Source organism: Schistocerca gregaria, chromosome 7, assembly GCF_023897955.1.
Source record: "Schistocerca gregaria isolate iqSchGreg1 chromosome 7, iqSchGreg1.2, whole genome shotgun sequence".
Lineage (NCBI taxonomy): Eukaryota > Metazoa > Arthropoda > Insecta > Orthoptera > Acrididae > Schistocerca > Schistocerca gregaria.
In genome coordinates this window covers 492,630,919-492,644,772 of record NC_064926.1, presented here as the reverse complement: position 1 = coordinate 492,644,772, position 13,854 = coordinate 492,630,919, and the positions used below count along the sequence as shown (strand labels likewise).

The 13,854-nt window shown below is 44.9% G+C and overlaps 1 protein-coding gene across 1 annotated transcript in view; it reads right to left on the bottom strand.

The window, feature by feature from the left end:
• The window catches only part of LOC126281356 (small conductance calcium-activated potassium channel protein), a 1,755,063-nt gene that overhangs the window by 411,539 nt on the left and 1,329,670 nt on the right, over positions 1 to 13,854 (bottom strand). The gene's annotated exons all lie outside the window — the stretch shown is intronic.

The following is a 13,854-nucleotide window of genomic DNA, read 5'->3' as shown; positions in this document are numbered from 1 at the left end:
AGCTGGGCACGATTTACGGAAATCACGAAATCAGGATGGCCGGACGCGGGTTTGAACCGTCGTCTTACCGAATGCGAATCCAGTTTGTTAAGCACTGTCCCACCTTGCTCGGTATTCATAAAAGCAAATGTTGAGTTGAGTATTTGGCATATTTCATACTTCATAAGCATAAATTTTTTGAAAATAGCAAGGACAAAAGTTATGTAACATAGTCTTATTCTTTGCTACAGTACTGCCGTCCGGTATGCGATCCTTCGCCACGTATGTCTGACGGAGTGCATTGAAAAAGTTCAAAGAAGAGCAACTTGTTTTTAAGTATCGCGAAACTCAGGAGAGAGTGTCGCGGATAGGATACGCGAATTGGGGCGGCAATGATTAAAACAAAGGCTTTTTTCGTTGTGCTAGGATCTTTGCACGAACTTAATCACCAACTTTCTTCTCCAAATGCGAAATATTTTACTGACGCCCACCCATCTATGGAGAAATGATCGAAGTAATAAAAAAAAAAAAAAAAAAAAAAAAACACCAGTCAGAGCTAGCACGGAAAGATTTACGTGTTCGTTTTTACGTCGCTCTTTTCGGGAGTGAAACAATAGAAAAATAGCTACAAGGTGGTTCAGTGAACTCTCTGCGAGGGTTAGGTGCAGTCCGCAGCTCGTGGTCGTGCGGTAGCGTTCTCGCTTCCCACGCCCGGGTTCCCGGGTTCGATTCCCGGCGGGGTCAGGGATTTTCTCTGCCTCGTGATGGCTGGGTGTTGTGTGATGTCCTTAGGTTAGTTAGGTTTAAGTAGTTCTAAGTTCTACGGGACTGATGACCATAGATGTTAAGTCCCATAGTGCTCAGAGCCATTTGAACCATTTTTGTTAACTGCAGAATAGGCATGTGGATGTAGTGTTATCGATGCCAGCGTAAATTGAATCGGTGTTCAGAGGTGAAAAGAAACCTACAATAGAAGTCAAAGGGAATTCTAAACCGCGTCACGATGCACTCCAAGTACTATGAGAGTTAGGCAAGAGGTTAGAAAACTTAGATTTCATGGTCGAGTGGCTGTTCGTAAGTCACACATCACGCCGGTAAATGCCAAACCACGCCTCGCTTGCTGTAAGGTGCGTAAACATTGGACGATTGAACAGTGGAAAAACGATGTGTAGAATGACGAATCACGGTACACTATGTTGCTATCCGATGGAAGGGTGTGGGTGTGGGTGTGGCGAATGCTCGGTGAACGTCACCTGCCAGACTGTGTAGTGCCAACAGTAAAAGTCGGAGGTGGTGGTGGTATGGTGTGGTCTAGTTACTCACGGAAGCAGCTTGCACCCCTTGTTTTGCGTGGCACTATCACAGCACAGGCCTACAATGATGTTTTAAGGACCTTCTTGCTTCCCGCTGTTGAACAGCAATTCGAGGATGGCGACTGCATCTTTCAACACGATCGAGCACCTGTTCATAATGCACGGCCTGTAGTGGCCAGAGTGGTTACACGACAATAACATCCCTGTAATGGACTGGCCTGCACAGAGTCCCGACTGAATCCTAAAGAACACCTTTGGGATGTTTTGGAATACCGAATTCGTGGCAGGCCTCACTGACCGACATCGATACGTCTCGTCAGTGCAGCACTCCGTGAAGAACGGGTGCTGACTGAACGCATGCTGCGAGAGTGGAAGCTGTCGTCAAGGCTAAGGGTAGGCCAACACCATATTCAAATCTGGTGCTGGAAGGTTTCTTGGGGAATGGCAGCCCATTCTTACCGCGGTAACTCACTTAAAATGAATGGCAAATCAGCTGGGATCATTAATATAGCTTCAATAACCGTACTTCTCATACTTTTAATCCATGAGTGGTTAGGATTGTAAACTCTTTGATGATTCATGTTCCATAGTATTACTTTAATTGTAAGTCGGTAAGTCACAAATACAACATACCTCTTTTCTCTTAGGGGCTGTGATGAAGAAAACAAATACTACATTGTTGTGTACACAATTTTTGTTTGAAACTATGTACAATAATCAAACAGGACATTATGACAATCAACTTACTATCGATATAAACTCATGTAGGCAATAGCAGCGTCTCCTGGAGAGGAATGATTGCTGGTCAGATTCACGCACGGTGCATGTATTTTCGGTGAGCGTGCTGTCCGTGTGTAGAAAGGGGAGGACGCGCGGTCTGAATTTGACCGAGGTCAGACTGTGATAGTTCAGAGGCTCGGCACGAGAATTTCCTGAACTGCACGACTTGTCGGGTGTTGATGGAGCGCCGTGGTGTCTCCAACACATGGTGAACCCACGTCCAGACGTCGTACGGTTGGACGGCCATCGCTCATTACAGCTATCGGGCGTCGTAGGCTGGGCAGACCGGTAAAACAGGATAGGCGGCGAACTGTGGCGGTACACCAGACTTTAATGCTGGGCACGGTAGAAATGTGGCTGAACACAAATAGCACCGAACGCTCCTAACAATGGGCTTCAACAGCCGACGACCCACGCATATGCCAATCACAACACCACAACATCGGCAACTACGAGTGAAATGGCCGCGTGACCATCGGCGCTGGACGTTGGCGCAGTGGCAATTGCATTGCATTGTCTGACGAATCCCGATATCCATCATGGCGATGGGAAGGCGCGAATCCATCCTCTTCCAAGGGAGCAGCTCCTTGACACCTATATTGCGGGATGGTGACAAGCTGGCGACGGTTCCATTATGCTCTGGGGAACGTTCACGTGTGCACCTATGGAACGAGTGGAGCTCGTGCAGGGCTCCATGAAGACCAAGGAGTATCTTACACTGGTTACAGAATACGTACACCCATTCATGACGATCACATTTCCCGACGGCAGTGGCATTTTTCAACAAGATAATGCGCCGTGTCGCAAGGCGTGGAGTTTGATGAATTGGCACGAGGAACACGGTGGTGAATTCCAATTCATATGCTGGCCCGCTCTACTCTCCAGATCTGAATCCGATCGAACACATTTGGAATGTGACTGAACGTGGCGTCAGAGCTCATCAGCCTAATTCCCGGAATTTACGGGAATTAGGTGACCTGTGTGTGCAGATGTAGTGCCAGCTGCCTCCAGCGATCTGCGAAAGTATTACTGCTTCCATGCCACGATGCGTCGCTACTGTTATCCCATCCAAAGGTGGACATACCATCTATTATCTAGGTGGTCACAATGTTCTGGCTCATCAGTGTATACAGCCAACGTCTGTCATAATATTTATCAGAGCATCGTGTAAAAAGCTTGAAATGGTCAAGAACTTCCAGAGATTTTTGGTAACAACGTTAAACTACAAATTCTTTTTAAATAGTAGTATAGATAACACACAAGAATTTCGAAGAATGTATTGCACTGAACAAAGTCAAAACTATTCTTTAAATCTACAAATGCTAGAAATGTTGTTTTGCCTTTTTCAGTATTGTATCGCAAATTTCTGGAGCCCGAATTGATTAGAAATATCAATTCTAGTTATCTACCTAATATTCTGTAGATATTTAGTGTTGGTATTCCGCAGCCAGGACTATAGTGATGATGATGACGATATTTTTCAAAAAATCTCGTTTTTGATCCACCGATATTTGTCTTTACCCTCTCTGTTCTTTCTCCTTTCCAGCGTTAATTACTCGAGCGGTGGGAACCGCCAGTGTAAAAGTTAATATTTTTCGGAGCCTCCTAGGTTTGGGAAACGACGTTTACGATATATTGGCTCTTTGCCAGAGTTGTTGATGCTCCGCTCTTAGTCCCGCCGTGAGAGAATCAGCGGTCCTGGCGGCTGCTGTGTGCGTGTTTGCGGATCGATACGCGCCCGCAGCCATCGACGCGTCCGACCGCTCTAGCAGGAAACTCGATTTGGCGGTCGCCGCGAGCTTCTCGGCCACTTCCGACGACGCTCGGCCACTTCCGCCGATGCTCGGCCGCTTCCGCGGGCTCTCGGTCGCCCTCGGGCTACTGTGGCGCCGCCGCTGCGTGCTCGAGATTAATGGGCTCGCCGACTGCGGCGCCGGCAACAAAGCGACTGGCATTTGTTCCCGCAGGTCGGCGCGGTCCGTGTCCCGCGCTTTATCTTAAGCGCGCTGCGTAGGCCTAACAACCGAGGGAAGAGCAAAACAGGCGCACCTGACGCAGCGTAAAAACATTTCCCTGGAACCCCTCCCGGCCCGCACCAATCTGTATTCGCTGACTGATGGCTACAAGCATCCAGTTTCGAGAACGAGTCTGCTGAGATACTAGAAAATTAATCTTCCGAGCGTTGCTTTGGTGTAGGTTTCGACAGCGAAGCCAACGACCATTTCTCATCGGCAATGTGATACACATGCACATTTGTTTCGCTCCGCCCAGATTTATCAAAGATCGGTTGTCTACTACCACAATACAGGGTGTCTCAAACTCAATATATAGGTTTTAAGGCTTTGTACTATTCATGGTATTAAACTTACAATTATAAATAACATATCGAATGAAAGAGCAGCTGAAAAAGTTTTTCTTGCAAATCTTAATTGCGAGCACAATTAGTCATCCATCGCGTCCATGGGCAAGTTCTTCCCAAACGTTGATCATTGTGTCTGGACTAATTTTGCAACAATGATGTTTATAAAGTGGGATACATCAGCTGGTAGCGGAGACACGTACCCATGATACTTTATCAACACTCAAATGTAAAACTCGCATGACGTCATATCGTGTGTGAAGATGGAGGTCGGCCCGCATCTCGTGGTCGTGCGGTAGCGTTCTCGCTTCCCACGCCCGGGTTCCCGGGTTCGATTCCCGGCGGGGTCAGGGATTTTCTCTGCCACGTGATGGCTGGGTGTTGTGTGCTGTCCTTAAGTTAGTTAGGTTTAAGTAGTTGTAAGTTTTATGGGACAGATGACCATAGATGTTAAGTCCCATAGTGCTCAGAGCCATTTGAACCATTTTGAACATGGAGGTCAGACAAACAAGCTCTGTCATCCGGCCCCTTCCGCCCAATCCAGCGGTGGGGTGCAACGTTGTTTGAGCAATTGCGTACTGATTTATGCCGGTAAGGCGGTGCACCATCTTGCTGCCAGATGAAGTTTTATGGTTCAGCTCCTTCCATTTGAGGAAAGAGCCGTATTCGTAACGCATGGAGATAAAATGAAAAATACCAGTTACAGCTTCACCGAAAAAGAAAGATCCATGAACTTTCCTCCAGGATATGGCACAAAAAGTATTCAGTTTAGGGGAGTCTCATTGCAGCTGTTCTATCTCGTGGGGATTTGCTGACCCCCAGACGCACACATGATACGAGTTCACATTTCCACTTAGGTGAAATGTCGATTCATCACTGGAGGCCAAACGATCCGGAAAATCTTAATTGTCATGTAGCAACATTTCGCTTGGAAAGTTGGCACGTAAGCCATAGTGTGTAGCTTTTAGAGTTCGTAACAACTGCAAACGGTAAGGAAGTAGTTGTGCCGGCCGCGGTGGTCTCGCGGTTCTAGGCGATCAGTCCGGAACCGTGCGACTGCTACGGTCGCAGGTTCGAATCCTGCCTCGGGCATGGATGTGTGTGATGTCCTTAGGTTAGTTAGGTTTAATTTGTTCTAAGTTCTAGGCGACTGATGACCACAGATGTTAAGTCGCATAGTGCTCAGAGCCATTTGAACCATTTGAAGTAGTTGTAAGAGATGTCAATGGTGCTGTTAATTGACGACTAGTCTTCTGAACTGATGTCTTGGGCTATGCGTGAAAGTCTCTTTCGCTCGTTCAACACGCTCTTCAGCGGCTCTTGGCCGTTCCACACCTTTACCTCAGCGCACAGATATATAGACTAAACTTCTGGTGTTGCTCTTTCATTTAACATATAATTTGTAACTATAAAGTTGAATGTAATAAATGCTACAAAGCTTAAAAACCCGTTTAGCGATTTTCAGACACCTTATATGTGAGGAGGCAACGGCGTTGCCGCAGTCGATAGACCGGTTCCCCGTGAGATCACTGAAGTTAAGGGCTGTCGGTCGTGGTCGGCATTTGGATGGGTGACCATCCAGGCCGCCATGCGCTTTTGCCATTTTTCGGGGTGCACTCAGCCTCGTGAGGAGCTACTCGACCGAACAGTAGCGGCTTCGGTCAAGAATACCATCATAACGACCGGGAGAGCGGTGTGCTGACCCCACGCCCCTCCTACCCGCATCCTCCACTGAGGGTGACATGGCGGTCGGATGGTCCCGGTAGGCCACTCGTGCCCTGAAGACGGAGTGCTTTTCATATATGGAGATGTAATTTCGGTGTGAAGCGTTCCTTCTCCTCCTCTTACTCCTCCTCTCTGTAAAGGGCGGAGATATTCAGTATAACATTTTCAATAAGTCACGATCTGAATAGACAATGAATACAACGAAATTCTAGATAACTTCAATATCGCAACGAGAAAGAGAACGCTCCAATGACGATGAATAGGTTCGTCACCTCTCCGACAAAATTCTGCCAAATACTGAGTAATTGCAAGTCATGAAATAATTAAGCGCCGAAAGCAAACCGCGAGGCGGGATACCTCAGACCACGGAGGCGATTTGCGATATCGTTGTTCTGTGATATGACCGATAATTCCAACAAATTTCTACATAAAATTGTATTCGAGAATGAGGAAACTACAGGCGAATAAACCTCAGGGTGGTTCTACTTTGTAAAAAAGAATAAATCACGAGAGAAGACAAAGTGTCTGGTCGTTGTACCACCGAACAGTCCACCCTCAGCTTTTTTCGATACAGCCGCAGAAACTGTAGAAGAGTATACATAAAATTATATTCATTACACTGGACTCGATTAAGGTAAAGCGTTTATAAATAAATTCAGTTTTTATCAATATTACCAAATACCAGTACAGAACACTGCCACATGCATTTTCACAGTTCGGCAGCAGATAGAGGAAAGCCACAGATATGCGTAAGAAAAAGACTCAAGATGGCTTTTTTCATAGTCAAAAAAATTGGTAGTTCGACATCTCATTGCTTTTAATGATGTTGCTCGTTAATGGCAGTGTCTGGGCGCTGTAATACAGTTATTACTTTGTCAGTTTATGTTATTCAACAACATGAAAAGAAAAAAAAGTCAGTATATCGAAATAAATGTTCAGTCATAGATGTGTTAAAGTGAGTGACACATATCTTATATCAAAATACGTAATGTTTCAGAGGGGAGTGGTGGATCAAAAGATGTATAAATAATAGCAGAAGCAACTGAAAACTTTAGTACAATTGAGACTTTCTTGTAAACTGAAACTGTTTGCTTGACTGGGACTGGAGTCTGGGCCCTTTGCCATTCGCGTGGACGTGCTCCAGCCACTGAGCCATCCAAGAATACGTGCGATGTAGGGGGGACGCACTGGCGGAAACAGAGCGGTCAGGGAGATTTTTGAGCGTGCCTGTGGTTAAGGACCCGAAATCTTCGAAGTTTATACAGAATATAAATGACCTGTTACATCAACGCTTTTACACGTATATTATCCAAACTCAAGCGTATAGCTGCAGTCCTTCCTATTTCTGAAATTTGTGCAAGCGTGTTTGGAATTTCAGTTTGTTCAAACTGCCTCTTTCCAACACAGCAACCTCATGTATCAACGGAAGATTGGCGATGAGAAAACAGTACCACCTTTGCATGACAATATTCCTAACATATGCAAGAAAGGTACTTTGGAAAGACGCAAGAAGCATCACACGAAAGGTCTTCCAAATGTTTCGGCTCTCAGATTTAAGGCACCCGATTTGTGTCCAACCACAGGTTAAAATTTACAGATGTGGCTATATCTACTAGATAAAAGCAAGACACCTAGGAGAGGACACACTGAAGCAGGCCACAGCAAGAGTCTAGCAACAAGTAATCTAAAGCGCTGCTAAGCTGCATTTTGCAATTAAATACTCTCACACAAACTGCTTTGGAGAAATGTTCAGGCAACATTTTACCAACACATATAACAGATACGTGGCTGGATGCTTTCACCGAAACCTCCTCAAATCTTGCTGAGAAATACAAAATAAAACTGACCCCCTTATGCGAAGTGTGTAGCGTTGAAGCGAACATGGAACACATGCAAGAAAATGATCAATACTTGGAATGTGGTAAGAAAATAACAGTCTGTTATCAACAGAATACCCGCTGAAGGTGGGCCAAGTTTTACGACCAGCTTGGAAACTTCTCCCTCGCGTTAAACACAATGTGCTTGCCTCGCTTGTTGGACACTTGAAATTTACCGAGAATTTGTCATTGTAACATTAGTGCCTTAAATCTCATCTAAGACCGTGATACGAAACGTTAGTGCACAATTATGTAAGTGTCAGTCTCGAGTCTTGTTAAATAAGGGAACTACAGATGAAGAGAAACCATTAGTCAATAACAAGGTCACCTGATGGAATAAGAGGTTTGAGAAAATCGTTTTGAGTTTACAGAGAAGAAGATTAAATCTACAGACTGTTCTGAGACTTCATAGAGAATGTAACAGAGACAAATCATTGTTTGGTGTAACTTTTGGTTCTTTTTCTATTTTTTAAAGGATTATTATTGTTATTATTATTATAAGTGTAAGAGAAAGAAATTGTATGTTTTTCTTATGGATAAGCATTTGTAAAACCGAATGGTAGAGCACTTGCCCGCGAAAGGCAAAGGTCCCGAGTTCGAGTCTCGGTCGGGCACACAGTTTTAATCTGCTAGGAAGTTTCATATCAGCACACATTCCACCGCAGAGTGAAAACATCCCTCAGGCTATGGCTAAGCCATGTCTCCGCAATATCCTTTCTTTCAGGAGTGCTAGTTATGCAAAGTTCGCAGGAGAGCTTCTGTAAAGTTTGGATGGTAGGAGACGAGGTACTGGCAGAAGTAAAGCTGTGAGTACGGGGCGTGAGTCGTGCTTCGGCAGCTCAGATGGTAGAGCAATTGCCAGCTAAAGGCAAAGGTCCCGAGTTCGAGTCTCGATCGGGCACACAGTTTTAATCTGCCAGGAAGTTTCATATCAGCGCACACTCCGCTGCAGAGTGAAAATCTCATTCTGGATTTGTAAAATCTTCTGAATATTATTTCAGTTCCATAAAAAATTGGGAAAAAGAAGATAGTTCAGTTAGTGGAGAATCTGCCTGCAAAAGGTTCGAGTTCCGTTGTGGCACACAGTTTTAATCGGTCAGGAAATTTCAAATATGCGTACAATTTTTCACGCAAAACAATATACACGAAGCTGGAGCCGTTTTTCTGTAAGTAACAACCGTCACGTTGTACGAACTAATTCATACGTAGAATAATTACATTATAAAGTTTTCATAAGGCTGCTTTATCTTAACGAAACACGTCCTTCGCAAAATTCACGAATAATCACCCAGGTAGAGACGCTGTACAGCGGTTGGACAAAAATATGGAAACAAAGCGAAACACGCATGCTTGAAAATAAATGAAGACGCTGGCCTGGTATGCAGGTTGCGCGCTTGCATCAGACCGCCATGAACAGTATCTGTGCAGCCTGCTCAGCACGTAGCTAACGTCGGTCGTGGTTAAAATAGAGTATGTAGTCGTGAGTGCGCTATGTCGAAGATATGTGAATACAAATAAGAGAAAAAGTGTTGGTCCTCGTATGGTGGTGCCTCTGTAACGAAGATAGTCGAAGTGTTTGGTGTTTCAAGAGGCACGGTGTGGAAGATTTATGTCTTATACAGGGAGAGCGGAGAAACATCATCCACTAAGTCACAGTGCAGACTAAAGTGTGTGTTGAGCGATTGTAACGGACAGTCATACGAGAGGCTATGACAAAAAATAAGGCTACCCAGCTATTGACCTTCATCTGTGCGAATGCGCACAGGTTGCCAGAACTCTTGCGGGAATCGCCACCTTAGTGTGCGCGGGTAATGATTGGATGGGCAAAGTATCTGTTAAGAACATAACGTATGTAGATTGTGGACAGTGGGAAATGTGAGTCTCACGGGAAGAGTGCAAGGGATAAGTCCCTGTAGTCGCGCTATTCATCTGTGTCCTCGGTGTCTCAGATGGATAGAGCGTCTGCCATGTAAGCAGAAGATGCCGGGTTTGCATCCGGTCGGGGCACACATTTTCAGCTATCCCCATCAAGGTGTGTCAACTACACCTGTCGGCAGCTGAGGGTTTCAATTAATTATCATTTATTTTAGAGAAGCTGCACGGTCATCAATGGTATCTGTTCTTTCGAATAACAGTTACTATCTTCATATATAGCTTCAAAAGACACTGCAAAACTGAACGGCGCACTCGCGAACCCTGTCTGACCAATAGAACACGAAGGGAGCTCCAGAAGCGGGGAGTTACACGGAGAACTGGAATTCCAGACCACTCCTCAGTGATGCAAATGCCCGTAATAAATCGTGGACTGTGGAGCAACTGAAGAATTTAATGTGGTCTGATCAGTCTTGTTTCACACTATTTCCTACTTCCGATGGAGTTTACTTGAAACATGGCGGAGCTTCGGTAATGATTGGGGCAGCCATATGGTAGTATTCGTGAGGGCTATTATTACTCTGCATCGTCGCATTTCTGGCAGTGGTTATGCGACAATTTTGATTGATCAGGTACATGCTAAGGTACAGTGTTTGCACCCCAGAGGGTGATGGTGTGTCCCGAGACGAGAGGGCCTTGTTCACAAAGCTCGCATTGTCTAGGACTGGTTTTGTAAGCACCAGGGTGCTTCTGAAAACCATACCGGGAATTCTCCTGGCCACGTGTTTTTTTGTAACATCGGTGCACAGCAACCTGCTCTGCTCAAAGCTTGTTCATATAAATGAAATACTTTGACACTGAATGTTATTTAGTCATTAGCCAAACAACTAAAGTGAGAGAAATTGTAGTGCGCAAATTACCTATATAATCTGCAGGTACTTGATATTTAATATAAATGTGTACCAAATAATAGTGACAAACATTGAAGAATTGTAAAGCGTGTTGTATTGGTTGTGGACGCGCTCGACGCGACGTAACATCATGAATTCAGTCAGGTCATGCTCGAGTGAGGAATGTAAGGAGCTGTGCGTCGAAGATGAAAGAACAGCAGACCCAGTTGGTGCTGAACAACTCTTGGAGGTATTAAGCAACAACAGAAAATTCAGATGGAAGGAAGCACTCGAGAATATGAATTTCAGTCACAACAGCCGAACAGCTTGGAGCTTACTGGGAAAACTAGATTCGGGATGCACAACCAGGGCAAAGCAGAATTGTTCTTCCAAACAGGAAGCCACAGCGAAAAGCATAAACAGCTCTCAAAGTCGACGATCAATAAGAAGCGTACAAAGGCGCATTAATTACTAATTTAAAGAAATATGACGAAGCCGCCAACGACTCCTAGTGTCCCATCGGAGCCAAAGAACAGGACGATGGCTTTCAACATGTTAAATCGGAAAATAGTTCATAAGAAATACTGGTTCCAAAACTCACTAGTGGCTTATTAATTACTACAAAGACGTAAAAGCGACACAAAAAATTTCATCTCTGTTGAAAAAAAAAAAGCAAAATTATAGCTATTGCCAAACCAGGAAAGGATGCTGCACTCCCTAAAAGCTACGGACCAATCAATCTCCTGAGCGTATGCTACAAGATACTGTACAGAGTAATGTTGGCGGGACTTCTCCCTACCACTGCAAAGTGCAGACCCATCGAACAAGCCGACATTATCCCAGGGAGAAATTTCTGCGATTAAATCCTGTCCAGAGGAAGTTCTAGGTAACGACCGCTTTCCATCGACCTATCCTGTGCCGACGACATGGTCTGGTTCAAAATGGTTCAAATGGCTCTGAGCACTATGGGACTTAACATCTGAGGTCATCAGTCCCCTAGAACTTACAACTACTTAACTAACCTAAGGACATCAGACACACCCATGCCCGAGGCAGGAATCGAACGTGCGGTCATAGCGGTCGCGCGGTTCCAGACTGAAGCGCCTAGAACCGCACGGCCACACCGGCCGGCACACGGTCTGGGCCGACGGCCTATTGGGACATCTCTACGACCTAGTCACCTGCAAACTGTTATCCAGTTTGTAAGGGAAAAACTCAGCGCTCCAGAAGGAAAAGCAAATTCCGAAGCCTACAGAACGGCCTTTCTCAGGGTTCCATTCTGGCCCCATGTTTGTTCGACGTCTACACTTCAGATGTTCCTACTACACTGTCCCAGACGTTTATGTTCGCAAATGATGTAGCCATAGTTATACAAACTGCGAACTTAACCCAAACGAAGGAAACACTAACTCAAGACCACCAAACAATAAATGATTATTTTTTAAAATTGGGACTCAAGCCAAGTCCTAATACAACAGAAACCTCACTGTTCCCTCTAAATAATAGACAGGTATACGTTCGGCTGAGAATGTTCTTCGAAGGAACCATTTTAAGACACAGCTCGTAGCCTAAACATCTAGGAGCAAAGCTCTATCGAACTTTGTAGTACAAATAACTCTTGGAAAATGTCTGAGTTGAAGTTAAAACATAATCCAAAAATTTGCAAATCCCTCTTGGGGACCTGATGTCAACACCTTGAGAACCAACAACATATTGCCGGTCTATTCTGCTGCTAAGTATTGTGCTTCTGCTAAAATCAACATCCACGATACAAATCTAGTTACGTCCAACTCAGTCGGGCAATGATATTAGTTACCGGAGCAATCAGGGCAACCCCCACTCGGTGGCTACCCGTCCTGAGCAACAAAGCACCGCCACGGACCAGATGTCTTGCTGCTCTCAAGTTTCAGCTTCAAAAATATTCCAGCAATCCAGCATTAAATATTCACGCCGATCCTATCCAACTCACCAACGACCGTGTGAAATTCTGACCTAATTCAAGAAATCTCCGGCAGGAACAGCAACACAACTTCGTAAATTTACTACAGATTACAATGGAGACAAAGTCAGAAGCTATAACCCTATAAAACACCTAACAGCCAATGCAACAAGACGGGGGCATGATGCGACCTCAACAGAATCTGCACTGGACGGGGAATATGCAGTAAATCAATTTCCCAATGGGGAATGCCTGAAAAAGAGTGAAGCCCAAGAATAAAGGATCTTCCACATAGCCTTCGAACGCTCATATACCCACTTTGAAGGGTGGCTGCAACAAATCCACGACCTGACACCTGCATTACTTGACTGGCTGAAAAAACTGTAATCTGGGATATATTTGTACTCTCACTTAACTTTAAGTTTGTCTTTCAGTCTACATTTTACGATCTTTGTACAATAGCTGTTCGTATATGTGCTATGTTAATGTTATTCATGAAGGAATGTCTAATGTTCATACGAAAATAATAATATAATAATAATAATAATAATAATAATAATAGCTGTGGGAGGTTCCACCTGTGGTCCATCAACGAGTACGTTTAGCGTAAAAGGGTGTCCCCCTCTATAGCGCAGGAATAGCCTTACTGCCTACCACCTAAGGGGGCCCGGGTTCGATTCCCGGCAGGGGACTGAGTGCTGTGTGTCATCATTTTCATCATCATTGACACGCAAGTCGCCGAAGTGGCGTCAACTAAAAAGACTTGCAATACGGCGGCCGAACCCCGAAGGGGATATCACGGCCAATAAATATCATACAATCATTTCCATTTTTTGTAGAAGGGTGGACAAGTGGCAGATGTTGTTAACCACAGTAACGTAGGCGCTCTGCGGCGTCGCTGGACGACGTTTCTGGACATGCGTTTTTATCCTTACTTCGTTATCCCAAGATAGCCTCTACGACCCCCTCCCCTTCCGACGAACTAGGTTGGTGCTGTTCTTTACACCCTGTTTATGATATGAAAGACGCCAAGGGTTGTTAAGTATTCCAACAGAAGGCATTACAGCCAAAAGAGAAGTCATCAAAAAATATTTAGAGAGTATCTATGTAGTAAGACCTA